This window comes from Callorhinus ursinus, unplaced genomic scaffold (genome assembly GCF_003265705.2).
Source record: "Callorhinus ursinus isolate GAN/ISIS: 27379988/994484 unplaced genomic scaffold, GSC_fseal_2.0 scaffold5, whole genome shotgun sequence".
In the NCBI taxonomy this organism is placed as follows: Eukaryota; Metazoa; Chordata; class Mammalia; order Carnivora; family Otariidae; genus Callorhinus; species Callorhinus ursinus.
Window position 1 is genome coordinate 67,911,176 of NW_027397067.1, and position 18,212 is coordinate 67,929,387.

Below are 18,212 nucleotides of genomic sequence, written 5' to 3' on the forward strand. Positions count from 1 at the left end.
GTGTGTGTGTGTGTGTGTGTGTGTGTGTGTGTGTGTGTGTGTGTGTGGTGGGGCAGCGGGTAGTCCTCTGGATTTATGGCATAAATCATTGAATCCAGCAGTCTTCCTTAGAACAGATTCTCAGGCTCATTTCAAACCCTGTGTACTACAGACCAGAGGGGGACTCCATTTTTCAAATAAAAGCTTTTGCCATTTTCCTCACCATTTCAGAATTCCCAAGGGAATCCAATCATATTTGTCTGTACATAGTCTTCATTTACTGTCCTGGACACTGAGTATAGGCCTCTTTTTTTTCTTTTAAGATTTTATTTATTTGAGAGGGAGAGAGGGAGAGGGACAAGCAGAGTCCACGCTGTGCCTTGAGCCCAACACAGGGTTCTATCTCAGGACACCGAGATCATGACCTGAGCCGAAACCAAGAGTCCCGGACGCTCAACTTACTAAGCCACCCAGGTGCCCCAGAGTAGGCCTCTTGAACTGGGGAATCCCACCATTGGGGTTGTTCATTTGGATGATTTGAGTGGGGTAGCAGCTTTTTGCTTCCAGGTTCCTGAGTCCTGAGGGAAGATATGAGCACTCTTTGGGACAGAAGGGCATGGTCCTGAGTTGTAATGAACCCCACAGGCTGAACAGAGGGAACAGGACATGTGTGTCAACGAACAGCCTAATATCTTGCTGACAGATGTTGTCATGGCTTTTTGACATTTCTTTTCCTCAGGCCTGGAAAAAAATCTGGACCTAACTGGTACTTCTTTTTTTCTTGCAGAACAGTTGTTTTTGTTGGTTGGAACACTGGATGGTAAAACCCGCAAATGAAAGCGTAGGTGTGGGTTACTCAAAGAGATGTACCCGCCTGGTCCATGTGGGACTGGTTTCCATCCTGGGTGTTTACACAGCAGGGGATTCCTCATGTCCTGACCTCAGAAGGAGTCATGGGATTTTCCTCTTTGACTCTCTGAAAATGTCCATGGGCTTCACGGAATGCTTTGCTTATTAATGGGGAGGAGAAGTGGAGCCACTTTCTTTCCTGGTTGCCATCCCTTTGGTATCATTCAAAGGGAGAGAAAGTTATTTTATTGCTATTGTCAAGGGTCCCGTTAGGGTCTAGGTTATGCCCACTGCTGGGATTCAGGGATGCCCAGGAAGTAGGTGGGTCATAGACCAGAAGATGATTCTGAATTTTGGTTTGTGCCGGGCGCTGTGCTGAGGGCTTCATATATACTTCTCTCATTTAATCCACAGACCCACTCTGTGAGATCAGTATAGTATCACTGTCCTTATTTTACACAGGACGATATTAAGATACTGAGATATTAAGTAACTCAAGTGAGGTTTAGAAGTGGGCCTCTGCTTGACATGGTTTGCGAGCATTATTTGCACGAGGCGGGTGGGGGGTAAGAGGTTTCTGACACACAACCACTTCATGTCCCTTTCCATGACTCAGTGTCGAAGGTCTGAGAGAAAGGTCATCTTTGCTCTATGTTCTGAAGACAAACCAGGTCAAATCCAATCTAAACTTACTTGTGCTGTGGCCCTGCTAGGCTAGCTACTATCATAAGTGGTACATAACTTTTGATCATATTTAAGTTTCTCAATATCTCGAGAAATAGAAATTAATATCCCCATTTTACAGATGGCATAACTGGCTTAAGGTTGGATTAGCCTGCACTGTCTACTTAGTTCCAGTCTTCCCCAAACCAGGTTCATGGTTTCTAAAGGTTAATCTCTTCTCTGAGATTTGTTAAACAGGCTGCTGTTCTGGTTATCTATGACTGTGGATAAACCACTCCAACACGAAGTGACATGACATTGTTGGTCATGAGTTAAAATAGCACTCAGTGAGGATGGCTCTCAGAGGGGTGGGGCTTTGGCTGAGGTGGCTCTAACTGCTAGAGACATCCAGGTTGGCTCAACTAGATGCTTCTGGGTTCTTTGGTTCTTCATCACTTTGCTTCTACGGGATGTGAATGTCCAAGATGGTGCCTTCGCTCATGTCTGACATCTGGGCTGGTATGGCTGGGACAGCTGGAACAGTTCAGGTATTTTCTCTTTTTAGATGGCCTGTACAAGTGGTTACCTTGGGTTTCATCACAATGTGGTGATTTCAGGGCTTCTCAGTCTTAGCACTGTTGACATTTTGGGATGGACAATTCTTTTTTGTGAGTGGTTGAGAACCAGATTCCAGCTTTCCTAATCTCCAGCTTTTATACAGTTCACTGAGCTATACTTGCGTTTGAATGACTCATTGTTGAAAACATGGACTCTGTCCCAAAGGCCACTCAGTCTTGTATTTCTTCTCTTCAGGACTCCTTTAGGAAAGCAAATGCCTGCTATGCCAGACATTATAACATTTAGCAATGCTGTAGAAGAGAATGTGAAAGGAGACTTATTTAAATGATACCATATACCACACACTATTTTGGGTATGTATATATATTCATACATACATATTTTTTTTTAAAAAAGTAAATCCTGAATATCCTCATTTTACAGTTAGCAGCACTGAAACCCATATAGGTCAAGTGCCTTGCTCATCTTGGACAGGTGCCTTGCAAAGATCTTGCAGGTATTGGGGTCCTAAACATGTCCAGCATCATGAAATATGTAGGGGCTAAGTGTGAACTAGCTCCAGAGCTGTTTTAACCTTTCCCACTCATACCACAATCTCTATTTTATTCTGCCTATTTGGAAGTCATGCATCTGTATGACTTCAGCTTCTCTCTTCATCTACCTAATAACATCTGGGAGCTTGGGAAAGGCTTTCTCTGATATTTATCATGCCCATCAGAGTCACTAGGCAATCAGTGGGTTTCTTTGCAGAGAACAAAACCAGGCTGACAACTCAGGGGAGCCTGATGTAATATTTTTAGGGCACTTGTTTCTGTGCAATTTTTGTGTCTCGGTGTTGATCGTCATTGGTTGCAAATGGACAATGGCTGTGTGTGAGGTTTGTGCTGATGTTCAGGATGTGCAGTCCCTGAGCCACCGAGTGTTGGGTGGTCATTGTTTCTGGCGTATGACAAGACTTAAGTATAGACATCACGATAGGTTGTCACTACAAGTTCAGTTCAAGGATGTTTTTATATGGAAAGGGGAGGGGTCCAGGAGAAGGAGTTTGAGTCATAAAGAATGAAAGTTCAATGTTTTGCCACATCAACTGCTAAATCACACTTACACTTTCTCCAGATCCCCGCAGACTTTGATTCCCAGTTTTTATTTGAAGACAACAGCATCCATGTATGGATTGCTGTGGCCGACTTTTGAATGTCTCTGTGAGAATACCAGGATATTCTAGTACTTCTGCCCCCGTAGACTGTAAATCAGTAATTCCCTGACACCCAGTAGGTGTTCAAGAAATGTTGGTTAAGTGAATGAAAGAACTATGGTTTGGCCTGAGAACTGAAATGGTGCATTACAGGTGTTGACAGTGGAGAATATAGTATATTATCAATTGTAATCCTCATTATTCCAGGGACATATATGGTCCAGTCTGAGAGAGAGGTCATCCCAGTAACAAAAAAGTAGTAAGAGCAAAAGTTATGAAAAAGTAAATCATACCCATTTTTTATTGACTTCCTCAGAGAACACCAGAGGGGGAGGTCCATTTTATTTACTGAAACATCGTGTACTCTTCCTTCCCTTTTCTCTCCATCTTGCTCAGACCTAGTGGCTGCTCCAGGGTCTCTCCAGGTTCTATCCCCAAGAATTACTTCCTTGTAATTCTTAAGCAGTTTTATGTCTCTCCCCACAACCCCCAGTTTTTTTTAATGCAACTCTCCTTGGTCTCTTCCTTCTAGAGGACTCTTGGTTCTCTAGAGGAGAAGAGGAGGATTAGGGAAACTAAATAGACAATTACAGGACTTTTCTTTGTGAACAAAGGAGAAGTAAAGGCTATGAAGACTCACGTGATAATTTTATTCTATAATTGCTTCCTGCACTAGTATTTTTATTGAGCAAATATTAGGTAGCAACTGTATGTACAATTTTTTCATACATTCATAAACATAAGTAGATTTTGCCTATTTTCAATTTTAATATCTAGTGGCAGATTACCTTCCCCTCAAAACTGTAGCAATTCATGCAATCTAACTTTCAAAAGTGCTTGTTTCTCTGCATTTTTATCAGCTCTGGTTATTATCTCCTCTTCAATTGTCAGTCTGATGAGTTCCTTTGATGTGCATTTCCCTGAATACTAGTAAAAATGTTCTAAGAATATTTTCATACTTATTATCCATTTGGATTTTCTCCTAGTGATTTGGACTGTTTTTATAATTTTCTCATTTTTCTGATTTTTTTTTCTTTTTGAATAGTCAATTTTGTAGATATTCTTTATGTATTAGGGGTATTAACCCTTCACTTATTAAATTTGTTGGATTAATTAGGATAATAGTAGCTTCTATAACAAATGAACCTCCAAATCTCAGTCGCTTAATTATGATGGAAGATTACTTCTTGCTCTTCTAACAGTCCAGTGTGAGCGTTCCTGGTTTGCAGGTGGGCAGCTTTCTTCCAGTTGGTGTTTCAGGGACTTGGATTCTTACCATCTTATGGCTCTCCCATTCATTATGGCTTTGGAGTCCTCTGCATATAGCTAAAGAAAAGGAAAAGCAGGGTGGAGAATCCCTACCAACTTCTTAAAAGCTCTGGTCTCAAAGTGCCATACCCCATTCATTGCTGATGCGACATTGATGCAAGGGGGCTGGCTATGGTTTTTGGCTGGACTGCTATATCGGAGTGTGAATTTTTGGTAGGTGGCTAGCCATCTCTCTGCCACCCGTGTTGCAGGTATTTATTTTCCATTCTAGTACTTGTCTTTTGACTTGGCTTATGATATTTTGTCATAAAATAATAAAGATTACAGAATGATCTCTCTCCGTTTATCTATCATCTATCCATCTAATCTTTCTATATTGCTACCTCAAGGTTATACACATTTCCCCCTACATTTCTTAATACATCTGTAATTTGTATTTCAATATGGTATGAGTCAGGTTTTTTTTAGACTACGGTTTTTCCAGGGAATTAAGTTGCCATTTTTTTGGCCATATATTGTTTCTTTATATATTAACCTCATTCTAGTCTCTATTCACTGTCACATATTTGTTTGTCTAGTGTTATGGAAAGATTAGACTAGGCTGACTACAGTGGATTTATAGTAAGTTTAAGAATGGCTTCATCAAGTCTCTCATTACTATCATCTTAACTATTAGGTTATTGGCCTTTCTCTTTAAATAAGTTACTCTCATCTTTCTTAGCTCCAGCTTCTTTCAGAAACAAAAATAGTATTTTCAGATTGCTATGGTGGGTTAAAGAAGACCACAGATTCTTTGACATTCCTCCTATTGAGAAATGGGGACTATGTTTCATCCCCTTGAATCTGAGGAGACTCTTTGATTGCTCCCGCCAAGAAAACATGGCAGAAAAGGTGCCATGCCAGTTTCTGGGCCCAGACCTTAAGAGAATGGCAGCATCTACTTCCTCTCTCTTGGAACATTTGCTCTTGGAGCTGCTGTGTAGGAAATCTGACTATTCCAAGGTCCCTGTGATGTAGAAGTCTAAGCCACATGGCGGGATGCCGGATGATGTAGAGAGAGAGAAAGGGAGACAGAGAGAGGCCAAGGAGCATTCAAGTGCCAGAGATGTGATGAAAGGCCATTGTGAAGTGAATCCTTTAGCATCAGTCACCCCAGCTTGTGGCATGGAATCTGAGATGAACCTCCCAGCTGAGCCCCACTCCCCACCCCAATTTCTGGCACACAAAACTGTAAAAACATAAAATGGTTATTTTAAGCCACTAAGTTTTGTGGTAGTGTGTTATGCAGGATTAGGTAATCAGACAAGTTGGAGAACCTGTATCACATGTGAAGTGCCATGTTCATGAGATAAGGTAGCTATTACTGACATTAGCATTATAATTTCTCCTGGAGGCGATCACAGGTACTTTATTTTAACCCTTTCTCTTTTCCAGTGGTTAGCTTCAATGTTGTCACCAGTGAGTGTTCAATACCAGCATGCCGAGCTGTCCATCAACTCAGCCTCTAGAATACATGGGAAATTTGGGCATGGCACGTGGTGTGTCTGGGCGTCTTTGACCTTCCTGGGACTGTCTCCACCTGCTCCCCTGTCCTGACCTCCCTCTACTTGCTAAAGTGGTCCTTTCTTCCATTCCAGGTAGACTCTCCTTTTTGCTTATCCCAGAACATAGCATGTGGATGCCATGGGCTTTTTCAATGTTGTCTTTCTGTCTCCTTTCCACATTCCTTCTTCCCACCCTGCCACTCCCTGTAAAATCCGGAAAGTCCTCCCCTATTATCTCCCCATTGTTAATGCCAATCATCTCTCCATGCACAGCCCTGTTGCCCTGGCCCTATGAGCCTTTCCTAAGTGTTCTGGCTCATGTGCCTCCTTTCCTTCTCTGAACTTCTTCAGTGCTTTTATTTCTACTTCTTACATGTATTAAATGCAGGCTGATGGGGCGCCTGCATGGCTCAGTTGGTTAAGTGTCTGACTCTTGATTTTGGTTCGGGTCATGATATTGGGGTCCTGAGATCAAGCCCCATGTCGGCTTCATGCCGAGTGTGGAGCCTGCTTAAGATTCTCTCTTTCCCTTTCCCTCTGCCCTCCCTCTGCTCTCTCTCTCTTTCCCTCTTTTTCTCTCTCAAAAAAATGCAGGCTGATTGGTTTTTTGACCAAGTCATGTCATGTCTCTTATTCATCTACTCAGGAAATATTTATTAAGCCTCTACCACATGCCAGGCACTGTTCTAGTTGCTGGGGATATAGCAGTGCAGAAGACAGAAAAAAAAATCCTGTCTTAATGCAGCATAAATTCTTATGTGGAATAACAGATGTTGGACAAATAAATATGTTGTGTAACATGTTAGGTGATGACAAGTGTAGTAGAGAATTAAACGGGGAAAGCAGATAGATAGAAAGGAGTTGCACCTTTTTTTTTGGTAAGTGTTATTACTTTTATGAACTGTTAATTATAAAATAAGCCATAAAACTAAATTTTACCAAAAAAGCCTTGTAATCCGGCCTCATGACTAGAAACTAATCACCCCAGCTCTCTTGAGATTCTCCTGTCACACAGTAGGTGATAAGCATTCTTTTCTTTTCCTCTTCTTTTTTTGAAACCTTAAATATTGCCATGAGCTAAATGCTTGTATTCCTCACAGATTCATAAAGTATTGTAATTTTAAGTAAGGTGATCAGGGAAGAACTCACTGGGAAGGAGTCTTTAGGCAAAAACCCGGATGAGGTGAGGGAGGGGTTGATGTGACTATCTGGGGCAAGAACATTCTAGGAAGAAGAAAGAGCAAGCGCAAAGGCCCTGAGGCAGGGCTAAGTTATGAATATGAAGGAATAGCAAGAAGGCCCTCCTCTCCGTCAAGTCCTGGAGGGCTGGAATCATCTGTTATATTTCCTGTGTCTCTCCCTTAGCACTTAACTCAGGACTGGGTACTTAGTAGATATGGATAGAAACACACAGAATATTAGAGCTCAGAAGTAGTTTCTAATGTTTCTAATTCCCCCATTTTGCAAATGAGGAGCCTAAAGTCTCAAGAGTGAAAGTGGCTTGCCCAATTCTCCATGCCTCTACTGTTTCTGCCCCGGTGGTTGCCACTGCCCACCATGATTAGTATTACTATTACCATTACTCTTAGTATTACTCAAATCTCAGGGCCCTACATAGTTTCTCACATACACATACACATACACTCTCACATACACTCAAAGAAACATACTTCAGTAAAGTATTTACAAAGCACTTATAAGAGTTACCTATATCCCTTGAAGATCATGAATGAAAATCTGTCTCAAAATGCAGAGCCATGTCCTCCCTTCCTCTCATTCACAGAGGGAAAGTGAAAGAGAGAATCTTAAGAGCTTCTCATCCTCTCGTTCCCCACAGCTGACCCCTAACACCTGCCTCCTCAAATCCTTTTCTTTGTCTGCTTCTGATCAGGTGGCTTTGGACTTCCTTTCTCTTGTGTCTTCCTTGGTTTCTTTGATTCCTTTCTCCCCATCCTCCCTATTCTGTATTAAAACAAACAAATGCCCAGAAGGCAAAGATAGAAGAGGGCAGGGGATGAGAAGGAGCTAAATGGGCAATAGAAAAGTCTTTTTAGTTGCCAGGAGAAGAAAGGGCTGGGAACCCTACCTTATTAGTATTTGTCTTTGTCAAACTGCTATTATTTCTGTTTCTACTGGTACTATTGACAATCACTATCACTTGTATTCCAGTTCTTATTTTACGAGGAACTTGTATAGCCAAGATTTAATTGGAATTGAAACCCACATGTGGTGAAGGCCAAACCTCCATTCTTTCCATTACATGCTGGTTGAATGAATAAATGAGAAAATGAATGAAATGAGGATCCTTGCCCAGCTTATGTAGCATTTCCCAATCAAGAGCAAAGAGGAAGTAACTTAATTTTCTTCTTCATGCCCTTTTCTAAATTTTATTATGTTATGTTAATCACCATACATTACATCATTAGTTTTTGATGTAGTGTTCCATGATTCATAGTTTGTGTATAACACCCAGTGCTCCATTCGGTACATGTTCCCTTTAATACCCATCACCAGGCTAACCCATCCCCCCAACTCCCTCCCCTCTAGAACCCTCAGTTTGTTTCTCAGAGTCCATAGTCTCTCATGGTTCGTCTCCCCCTCTGATTTCCCCCCCTTCATTTTTCCCTTCCTACTATCTTCTTTTTTTTTAATATATAATGTATTAGTTGTTTCAGAGGTACAGTGGAATATTATGCAGCCATCAAAAGGAATGAAATCTTGCCATTTACAACGACGTGGATGGAACTGGAGGGTATTATGCTGAGTGAAATAAGTCAATCAGAGAAAGACGTGTATCATATGATCTCACTGATTTGAGGAATTCTTAATCTCAGGAATCACAGACCTGTACTTCATGCCTCTTTAATACCATGGCTGACCAGGTGCTTCTTATTTGCTGGCATGAAAGAAGTACATAGGAATGAGCACAGTAAGAGAACAAACAATCTCCATTGAGAAACTGTGATGGTTTCATGTGTCAGCTTGACTGGGCCATGGCATGAGCAGATACTTGGTTAAACATTATTCTGGGTGTATCCATGAGGGTGTTTCTAGATGAAATTAACATTTGAATTGATAGACTGAATGAAGCAGATTGCTCTCCCCAATATGGGGTGGACCCCATCCACCCAACATAGACCTGAATAAAAAAAAAAAAAAAAGGAGAATTTGCTCCCTCTACCTGTTTTTGAGCTGCTACATCAGTCTTCTCTTGCATTAGGACTGGGACACACACCATCAGCTTTCCTGGTTCCCAGGCCTTCAGACTTAGATGGGAACTATACCACAGGTCCTGCTGGGTCTCCAGGTTATAGACAGCAGATCATGGGACTCCTTAGGGTCCATAATCATGTGAGCCAACTCCTTATAATAAATCATATATGTATAGGATACACATGTATATGCTATATATGTATATATATATATGATGTACACATATATGGTATATACACACACACACATACACACTCACGTATATATATATCCTATTGGTTTTATTTCTCTAGAGAGCCCTGACTAATGCAGAACTTTTTGTATATTTGTATACACATATGTGGAAAATGAATGCATCACAGTGCTAATTATGGACTCTAGATAGGTAGAACTGGATTCCAATCCTAGCCCTTCCACTCACTGACTGAGTGACCTCTGGCAAGTTGCTTAACCTCCCCAGACTTTAGCTTCCTTTCCTGCTACATAGATATAATAAATATCTCACTCCTAGCTGAGATTGTTGGCTGCTACCCAATGTCCATCTGCCCTTTGGTGCTTTCTAACCCAAATCCAACTTTGTTATGTAATTCGTACTCTGCACAACCATAGGTTTCTCTGTGCTGATTGCTCTGGAACATGGAATACATTTCTGGTCAAGGTGACATAGAGCCATTTCTGTGAGATACTTATGTCTTACATGTGAGGTTTGGAGCTGTGGTGACCATCTTGTGACCACAAAGGTCAGGCTGCCTGAGGATGGCAGAGAGGATGATGTGATCACCCCTGAATTTATCAGTTGTGGAGTTGCCTACCTCTGGACTTCCTGTTACAACTTCCCTGTGGTTTAAGCCAGTGGAGCTGGGATTTCTGTTTCCTGAGGTTGAAGGAATCCCAAGTGATGTACTTGGTTGTGTTGTGATGAGTATTAAATGAATTAACCTATATAAAACATGTCACACACTGTTTGGCACTTAGTAAAGAATCAATAAATGCTAGCTTTAATAAGAAAATATGAATAAATCCATTATATCTGTCATCAGGAATAGCCTAAAGTATAATTCATGTTTTACTTGGTTCTCCAGAAGTTCTTACAAGACAGGAAAATAGAGGAGATGGAGGCCAGCTGCTATGTAGAGAAAAGTTGACAGCTTTTTCTATATTTATGATAATTTCCTCAGGCTAGATTCCCAGAAGTGCTATAACTGGGCACAAGCATTTGAATTCTCTTCACACATATTACTCAATTGCCATCCCAAAGGTTGAACCATTTTACACTACAACCAGCAATATCGGTCCCTGCCTTTCACCTTATCTTGATCAATATTTGGAATTATTATTTAAAATGATTTTTTTTCCTGGTAGGCAACATATGGAATCATCATTTTAATTTTATTTCTTTTGACTAGTAGTAAGTTTTAAAATTCTTATCTAGGCATCTAAAACCTTCTGGGGTTAGTCAGGGTTTAGGAGTGCTCTCCAATATGGGAAGTGGGATTCTAGGAGGGAGCTCACCTCCATCTCCCAGTAATTTATTTATTTATTTTTTTAAAAAATATTTATTTATTTATTTGAGAGAGAGAATGAGATAGAGAGAGAGAGAGAGCATGAGAGGGGAGAGGGTCAGAGGGAGAAGCAGACTCCCTGCTGAGCAGGGAGCCCGATGCGGGACTCGATCCTGGGACTCCAGGATCATGACCTGAGCCGAAGGCAGTCGCTTAACCAGCCGAGCCACCCAGGCGCCCTCCCAGTAATTTACAGTGGTTTGCTGGTTTGAAGTAATTAAAGGGCTTGAAATTATTTGTCTTTGTAGTATCCTGGATCATCTAGGGTTGCATGGCTATGTTTCTCCTGAACTGTGTGAGTCCTCTTCCTAAATGGGAACAGTAAAAGGGTATCAGTGCTAAGAATAACATCTTATTACTGGGGCTGCCCCTAAGGTGTGTAGGGGCTCTGGAAGATATTTTTTACAGGACCTCTTTCTAAAGAATTTGAGTCACCCCAAATCAACATATTAGTACCATTTCGTTGGCTATATCTTGGATGATTCCCACAAAAGAAATATCACACTGGCCATTCAGAGCAATCCTCTTGCCAGGCCACCCTCCTGGAACCACAGCTCAGCCATTAGGCTCTTGAGCAATTTTTGTTTTTAAAGATTTTATTTATTTACTTGAGAGAGAGAGCAAGTGAGAGAGAGAGAGAGAGAAAGGGAGAAAGAGAGAGAGAGAGAGAGTGCAAAAGCAGGGGGAGGGGCAGAGGGCGAGGGAGAAGCAGACTCCCCGCTGAGCAGGGAGCCCAATGATGATGCCTGGCTAGATCGCAGGACTTTGGGATCATGACCTGAGCCAAGGGCAGATGCTTAACCGATTGAGCCACCTAGGTGCCCCTCCTGAGCAATTTAATAGGCACAATTCCTGGAGCTCCATGGGGCATCTGGTCAACTCCACACACATTCAGCAAGAGTGAGTATGAGAGTTGGAGAGCATCTCTAAAGGGGGAAACAGCACCCAGGTCCGGCTTGGTGCACCTGACTGATGGCACTGCTTGCCCAAGACCCACTGTAGGTACCAGAAGTGTCTTTACAAAATCACGAGAACACTCTAACTCATGTGGACGCCCTTGCCTGGCTTTAAGGGGTACTTACTGTTATCCCTACACTAACAGCTACTTATAATTGTGTTTTCCCCATGTACTGGGCCCTATTCTAAATGTTTTCCATTGAGGTAGGTATTACTATCATCCTATTTTATAGGTGTAAAAGTAGTGCTTTAGATGCTAGCAGATTGTCCTCTACAGTCTGATGTAAAGGCTGGCCTCTAGCCAGCTCTGCTACAATGCCTCAGCTCCAGAGCGAAGGCCCTTCCAGACTGTTTGTCTCCACCCAGGAGTTCTTCCTTCTACTTGCCTGTTAAATCTCTTCTACTTCCAGAGGTTCTTACATCTGTTCTTTCCCATTAAATGTCTGACTTGTGTCTTTATTTAATGCTACCGAACTCATCAGTGACCCCTATGCCATCAGCTCCTTTCTTTGATGGCATCACACACTACAAATGTTTTCTCACATCCAAAAAGATTTTTCCAAATAACACTTGATTATGGTTATAAACTATATTTCATTGCAGTAAGGCTGACTCTGAAAATTCTACCAAACAGCAGGGTTACACTCACAAAGGACCTCTTCCCCCTGTGTGCAGGCCTGCTTAGCATTTTGGTGTCTGAATAACTGCCCCAAGAGCTTTGAAAAATGTTTTCTCCCTCCATTATTTTCCAAGGGAAATGTCAGATCAACATACGATTTTGAAAGAAGCATCTCTGAATTAAAATACAGTGTAATTGGCAATTGTGGGTCCCTTCCATGACTCCAAATCTCATTACAAGATATTCATTCACTCTTTTACTTGCTAGGATATACAAAAATGGTACATAAATAGCAAAATGGGAATTTTTGAAGTCTGCAGTTATTTCCAAATTCCTACATTTCCCCTTAAATTTTTAAAATAATATTAAGGTGTGCTGCCTGATTCCCCTCCTTCACACCCTTACAAAATGTGTTTGGTAAATATATACAGAAAGTGAATTTGACAATATACATGTAATATGTATATGCATATTATTTTTATTTTCAATTTGCAAATACATTAAAATAATTGGACTGTTAGTCCACCATTGGTCAGAAGAGTTTGAGTTATATGGGGATCGATAAGAAATTTGTCATTCTCTTAGGAAAGAAGGCTCATTTTATTTGTTTTGCAATGCTAAAGATGATGAACAAGAGAACCAAAAGCAATAGAACCATTCAGCCACAGAGCCTACAGTTTGAATATTTTACATCTGTAAATGGGATTCCTTTTGGCATCTTATCAGAACACAATGAATTTGATTTTGGAGAGGCGGGAGATCCTATACACCATTTTCTTTGTAACAGAAACATCTGTGTGATCCAGCGAGCTGGTTTGAATTCCTCTAGCTCATGGTTCAATCTTCAATTGTCAAACAGTTATACTTTCTCCAACTTTTGACACTTCCATTTTATGCGATTCTATTGAAAGTGAATTGTGTTTCCTAAGATTTAATTTAAAACCTGTTTGTTGAAATAAGCAGATACTGCGAGGGCCAGTAGTCTGAATCTCTGAGGGCTGAGATGGTTGAATTTGGAAAAATATAAAGATTTGTCAGGGATGCAATAAGCCAGGAGAATTGACCACAGCAGGGAGAGGAGAGCTATAGAAAAGGGGGACTGGTATTTTATTATCATAGTCCAGTCTGAAGTACTCTTAGATAGGGGAGTAAAAAGGCTTCTTTTTTCTTTCTCCCATGCAAAGCACAAAATCAGGACTGATGGATCCGAAGTACACAGGAAGCAGATTTCATCTTAATCCAACAATGAGCTTCCTATCAATTCCATTTGTTCCATAATAGGATGGGCTGCCTCAAGGAGGTAAGTAGTCAAAATCACCACCCACAACTCCATATGGTAGGTAATGTGATGACACTTACCTGGCAAGAAATCTGAGGTTCCGAGAGGCTATATGGCCAGTCTGGAGTCACAGAGCTAGTAAGGGCTGGATTTTGAGTCTGGGTCTCTCTGACCCCAAACCCTTTGATTTCTCTACCATACCAATACCTATTCTGTAATCCCAGTGAGGTCCCCATCATGCGAGGCCTCCAGGCAGAGACAGGTTGGTAGGAGAAATTTGTACGCTGGGCAGAAATTGATGCTGAATGATCTTTCAGGTCATTTTTCTTTCCAAGGTTAGTGATTCTATGATCTTGTGACTCCAGCAGTCTCCTCCTTGGAAAAGGAGGAGATGCACATTTTAATATCAGTTCAGAGACGTTTGCCCTTTTCAGCTACTTCTCTGACTCAGTCCCTCCTGTCTCAGGGATTCTATACATCATGGCTAGATCACCCTTAGCACTTACCATACTGGACCCTATTTAATTTGTGCTCATATCTGCCTCTCCTGCCAGACTCTCACAGATGTTAGGAGTCATCTCTGGGGATCTCTTCCTTCTCGGGCAGCAACCTCCCCATCCTAGAATGCAGCCCAGTGCCTGATACTTAAGTGTTCTTGGAATAAATGAATGGATAGGATTTATGTTGTTAAAGCACCTTTTACCACAAGCTGGGGATATTGTAATAAATTTAGGGAAAATGTAGCTATTCCTTTCAAAATAAAGACTTCAAATAAGGAGACGGCACCATGGGTATGGGAGTTGTGCAAATTTACCATTGAGTGTATAATTATAAATGATCCTAAGGCAACAAATGAGGTGGACATCTATAAAAATTAATATGTCAACATCAGAAAGAGTAAGCTGAGGCTCTACAAGTGTAGGAAAAATTAAAAGATGAGTTTAGGTATGTTTAGAGTAGGAAAGATAACAAAGAGTATATATTCCTACAGCTTGGGTCAAGTGGTGTGGTAAGAACATGGGAGAGGTAAACAGGTGTATTTGTGCCTGTTTTACTTTTACATTTTTTTGTGGTCAGCCTCTCAATTTTTCCATCCAACCTCCTTTTTCTAGGGGTTTTCCGTATCTTTGACCAAAGGAGAGTTGTCATAAAAACATAACTTGGTTCCATGGCCAGGTTGACTGGTCCAGGTTTGGACTGCTTACTCAGGCTTGGCCAATGAATCCTTCCCTTGGAACTTCTGGAATTGAGGCAAAAGAGATCCTTGAAGGCTGTCACTTCCAGGTGAGCAAATCCATAAGACAGAAAACGTGGGGCCATTCAATGATTATATATGTACCATTAATATAAAAACCTAGTTTATAATGGTAGAAGCTAGAGGCACTATAGAGACAGGATCAGGGATACAAACTGGTAAACCAGTGTGGGAGTCTAGGTACGTTCCAGCCTGTGGTTCCAGTGTGTTCAGACCCTGTCACACTCCTGCTCTTCTCCTTTACATTGATTAACCTCCTTATTTCCTTTGCCTTAACTTCCTTTGGAAGTTAGAGTTGGTTCTCCATTACTTACATCAGAAGAGGTCTAGCATATATGTACACTTATCCACCAAGATGAATGGAATCGATTGGAAATATTAGAGACCCCCCATGTGGTTAAGCCCCAGTAGATAAATGAAAGCCCCCTCCCCCCACCCCCTGCCAAAAGGACTGAAAATGTTCAAGTGTCTCAGCCCAGAGCACTTTCATCGAAGGGCATTGAGGGTGCTTGTCAGCAGATCTCTTTATCAACAATCTTTCAGGAATCTTGGAGGATGTGGGAGGAGTCAGATAATGGGAAATAGAAATGTATTTCCTAAGAGGATACTAAATGAGAGTTTCTTTACTTTCTTTGTATCCCAATTTATATACTCTCTCTGGGCCTTAGTTAATTTCTTTGTACAATACAGATACTATAGCACGCCACTACCTTCCTCATATACTCTGGAGATGCCACCAGATATCAGAAAGTGCTTTGTATACCCTTACTTTCCCTAGAGAGGCCAGGGATCATTATCAATATTAAACTGGCTAAAGTAATTAACAGAAAGCAGTTGATAGCCACTTTTATTTACTAATAAATAATTATTAGATACAGGTAATAATTATTAATGACAACATGTTTAGCACTACACTATACTAAATATTGATTAATTGTCAACTGTAAATTCTAGATTAGCTTCCCCCCACCTTGGATTAAGGTATTCTCTTGTGTAATAGCAATTTTACCAGGGTTAGCATTATGAGACATTTTCTTAAGATTAAAGAAAATCTTGTAGAATTTGTTGCACAATAGATTGCAAACTCTAGCATAGCCCTGAAATAAAGCAGACCATTTCCTCCTCTACAGACTTCTTTATCCACTTATTCCATAAAAAAAAAAACAAGCCAACTCTTTTGCATAGGGAGGATGAAAATTCAGAGAGGAGACAGAAGGACTAGGTAGTATGACATCATGGAATTTGGGAGAGGAGGAAATGATCTCAAAAACAACAAATGCAGCAGTTAATAAAGACAATTTGTAAATTGGAGAGATATGCAATCATTAAGACTTGGTGATTCTATCACCTTGCCATTTGTATCCCATCTCTCTCTCTTTAAATTCCTATTGACAGTTACCAAAGTCCAAGTCTCCATGAAATCTTCCTAATTACTTCAACCATCTCCTAACTGGTCTACCAGCAACACCCCCCAACTTAGTGAACACCCCATCTCCACTCTGGAACTTTGGCTTCGAGATAGATGATGGGGTGTTGCTGTCCACCTACCTCCCTTATATCTTCCACTGATATGAGAAAGGACAGGTGTCTCCGATTCTTCTCTCTTTTGGACTGGGACCTCCTTATATAAGTGTAATAACAACCACACAAGGAAAACTCCCAATATGTTAAAGGAGGGAGATAAAGACATTTAGGAAAATTTCTTTCTTGGCAGAACCTACATCTCAATACCATTGTCTGGTATTAAATTCTAGCAAGAATAATTCCTTCCTTTCTCCTTGAGGTCTTACTATAATTTTCTCACTTCTACCCCAGGTGCATTGAGATTGATGACACAGATTATGTATGCAGAAATGCAAAAGAGAAAAGCTCATTAATTGCTTTAAAATATTACACCACTGATTATCCTTGTTTTATGGAAGAGGAATCTGGCTCAGACAAGTAAGTGACTTTCCCAAGCTGTTGAGTTAGTAAGTGGCAGAGGCAAGATTGAAATCCCAGGAACATGCCATTTTCAAGGGGACCCTACAGAATGCTGAATGGAGAAGGAATGTGGAATCCCAGGAGCAGAGGAGTAATGATTTGAGAAAGGGGCAAGAGGCTGGATGGAGGCAGAAGGGAGATGGGGCAACAAGCAGTGAACCCCAGCCTCTACAACTGCCCCCCACTCCCCATGGTAGATGGCCTCTGCAACAATTTCAGTGTGCTGGTATCACTTCCGTGTAAATATGCGCTTGGTCTCCTCTCCCTGCCCCATAAATCATGCAGTGAATTTTAGGATGTGTGAAAATTCTTGGTGCCAAGTGACTTTTTTTTTTCTTTTTTCTTTTTGTGGGGAGAAGCAGTGCCATAAAAGGAGCTGAACTTTCCATCCTGGTGGCCCCCTTGACCAAGGCACAGAGACAGCCTAGGCAGAAGTAGGAGGTAGAGTAAGTCATGACTTTGGAGTGAGACCTCTGGAATCATTTGTAGAAATTTTGTGGGAAGGACTTACATTGGCTAACAAAGCCAATGGAATTGAGAGTTTTAGGCTCATTTTATCTAGGTCACTTCAGGCTAGTGAACACCTGCTGATCTCTGGGTTCTATCTGTCCTATCCCGTGCACCATATATTCCTGAGGCATGAGGACCGGACTGTCTTTTACTTTCATTTTTATTATTGAAGTATAGTTGACACACGACATTACGTTAGTTTCAAGCGTACAACAGAGTGATTAGACAACTCTGTGCATTACAGATGCTCACCATCGTAAGTGTAGTCACCATACATTATTACAATATTATTGACTATATTCCTTATGCTGTACTTTCAATCTCTGTGACTTATTTATTTTATAACTGAGGACTGGACTGCCTTATTCCCTTCTATCCTAGATCTTCACATGGTTCCTGCTTCACAGCAACAATAAATCAATGGTTTGTTTGATAGAAATGCTTGAGAAGACTGGTCTAGTAGGATCACAGGGGCAGAAGCCTGATTGAAGGAGCTTCAGGAGAGAGTGTGGGGTGGAAGCATAGAATTAGGGGATATTAGCCACAGATCTAAAAAACTGGGCAGTGGTACCTATGATAGGCAACATGGTTAAGAAAAGCATTTCTATTGTTTTAAGATAAAGGATACATGGCTGAAGAATATTAACAGACAGAGGGAAGGAAATGAGTCTCCTTTAAGAATAGATATTTTCTTCTTGATTACCCACTCACTCTATTAAACAATTCATGTTAAACAGTCACCTAGACATCATTAAC

General features: G+C 41.1%; 1 long non-coding RNA gene across 1 annotated transcript in view; it reads left to right on the forward strand.

The window, feature by feature from the left end:
• LOC112823385 (uncharacterized) overlaps nucleotides 1-18,212 on the forward strand; it is a 229,542-nt gene that overhangs the window by 9,457 nt on the left and 201,873 nt on the right. The window contains exons 3-5 of the long non-coding RNA XR_012378333.1: nucleotides 13,614-13,729; nucleotides 14,821-14,992; nucleotides 16,779-16,904. This is a non-coding gene — a long non-coding RNA (uncharacterized lncRNA). The remainder of the gene's footprint in view (nucleotides 1-13,613; nucleotides 13,730-14,820; nucleotides 14,993-16,778; nucleotides 16,905-18,212) is intronic.